Raw genomic sequence first — 2645 nt, 5'->3', positions numbered from 1 at the left:
CTTTTCTTATCTTTTCTTTCATTTGTATATATAATATTGTTTCCTTTCCCTCTTCATTTTTAACTCTAACCTTTTTTGTCTACTATTTTTTAATTCTTTCTTTTTCTCTCTTTGTTTGTTTCTTTCTTTCATCTCTCTGTATTTCATCTTCCACCATTTTCTATCTACCCTCTCCAACAACTCATTTTATATTTGCCACCTCTCCCTACTCACCTCCATCATTTTCCTTTTCCTCTTCCTCTTCCTCTCTAGAACCAAACATCGTATGCCTACCTCCTCATGACACCTAAAGTTGCCGTCAACAATATTTCACGCCATCGAAGGATATTAAGATTTGAAATGTTTCTCCAAATGTTTGCTCTGGACTAGAGCGCTCTCATTTCTATGGAACTATGTTCAGTTCTGTGTTGATTCTGGCTCTTGCCTCCTTGCACACAACCAAACAAAATGGCGCCCACATACAACGGCCATCTTTTGCTAACGTCATTACTTTATCCTCTTTTTTCCATCTTACTCCTTTTCACTTAACTTACCCACTCCCTTCACCTTTAAACACATCACACCCACATACTTTACTTCTTCTTCTTCTTCTTCTTCTTCTTCTTCTTCTTCTTCTTCTTCTTCTTCTTCTTCTTCTTCTTCTTCTTCTTCTTCTGCTGCTGCATCCACAACATCGTCGTATCTCTGTCTTCTTTTAAACCCTGCATCCTTTATCGTTTGATTTACTCTCAATCTCTCCCTGCAGCTATTCCAGAGGAGCCACATATCTCCCACCCTCTCTTTCTCCACTTCCTTCTCTTTTCCTCTCTCATCCTTTTGGTCTTTACATGTACACACACACACACACACACACATACAAACACGCACACACGCACACACGCACACACACACACACACACACAACACACGCATACACACGGACACATCACACATTCTCTTCCACTTCTTTGCATGAGTTTAAGCTTGTCTTCTGCCTTCTCATCACCTCATCTCCCATTATCTTCAATGTTTAATTTCTCTGCTATTACTCTCCTGTGTTTGTTCCTTTCTCTTTTAGTCCTTTTCACACCGCCATTTCTTACCTTTCCTTTTCCCGGTTTTGTTTCACATTCTGATCAAGTCAAACAACACCACCTCCAGCAACTCTAACCTTCTTTCCATTCTCTTCTCATCCTCCTCTTTATTTACCTACATTTTTTTTAACATAGTGTTCTTCACACAGAATGAGTTTTCTCTTTGGAAACGACGTCCTAAGCTAACAGTAGGAAAAGCTAAAATTCGTAGGGGACAGGAAGTAGAAGAAAGGATGAGCCATATATAAACTCTCCGTGCGCACATATCAATATCTATCTATCTATCTATCTATCTATCTATCTATCTATCTATCTATCTATCTATCTATCTATCTATCTATATATATATATATATATATATATGTATATATTTATATATATTGATGTACATGTATATGCATATATTTCCGTACATATATCTTCATATGTGCACATATATGTTTGCCTCAGAATGTGTGTGTATAAAACTCTGTTTGCATGTATATAATTAGCAATGTGCAAGTGCAGGCATGTATTTTAAAGTGAATACACACACACACACACACACACACACACGTACACACACACACATTCACATACTATATATATAATACATACTTAGACACATATGTATATACATATGCACACACTTGCGTACATGTGACATGTATAACCTCTACGCAGGTATTCACACGCTTAATATGTTTGCATGCGCTGCATACGATAGTCTGCATTTTAATAAATCAGTATTCGCTTCTTGTTCATTTGTCATCTTCATTACAAAAGATCAAAGCAAACCAAAGTGTTGGTTCGAAACTAATTTTGTTAAAAGTATATGATCAGAGAAAAATAAACAGTTTTACACTCAGGAACTAGCAACATGGTGTCCAAGAAGTAGAATATCTGTATAAACGAGCGTGATTGATCGTGGGTACGCGAGTACATATGTGTGTACGTTTGTGTATGTATGTGTGCATGTTTGTGTGAGTATATATGTGTATATGTTTGTGTGTGTGCGTGACTTGGTAAATCTATTCAACACGAATTTGCGATCAGTTTTCGATTCCTCCTTGCTATTTCACTTCGACGGAAAAATAAAAACAAACTTTATGTATATGTTACTGGTGCAATAAATAATCTCTATAATGTTTGTTATTTATTATTTCTTTTTTTTTTTTTGTCAGGCGCATTTGCTTTGGAACTACATGGTTTGGGGTTCGGTCCTACGGTGAAACATCTTGAGTAAATATCTTTTACAATAGCTAATCATTGCCTTGTGAGTGACATTGGTTGACGGAAACTGTGAATGCCCGTTATATGCATGTATGTATGTATGTATGTATGTATGTATGTATGTATGTATGTGTATGTATGCATGCATGCATGTATGCATCTATGTATGTATGCATGTATGCATGCATGTATGCATGTATGTATGTATGTATGTATGCATGCATGTATGTATGTATGTACGTATGCATGTATGTGTGCATGCGTGCCTGTATGTATGCGTGTGTGGATGTGTATGTATGCATGCCTGTATGTATGCATGTACGTATGTATGTATGCACGTATGTATATATCCATGCCTGC

Source organism: Octopus bimaculoides, chromosome 2 (genome assembly GCF_001194135.2).
Source record: "Octopus bimaculoides isolate UCB-OBI-ISO-001 chromosome 2, ASM119413v2, whole genome shotgun sequence".
NCBI classification, from domain to species: domain Eukaryota; kingdom Metazoa; phylum Mollusca; class Cephalopoda; order Octopoda; family Octopodidae; genus Octopus; species Octopus bimaculoides.
The sequence above is the reverse complement of the archived record's forward strand: the minus strand, read 5'-3'. Positions refer to the sequence as shown.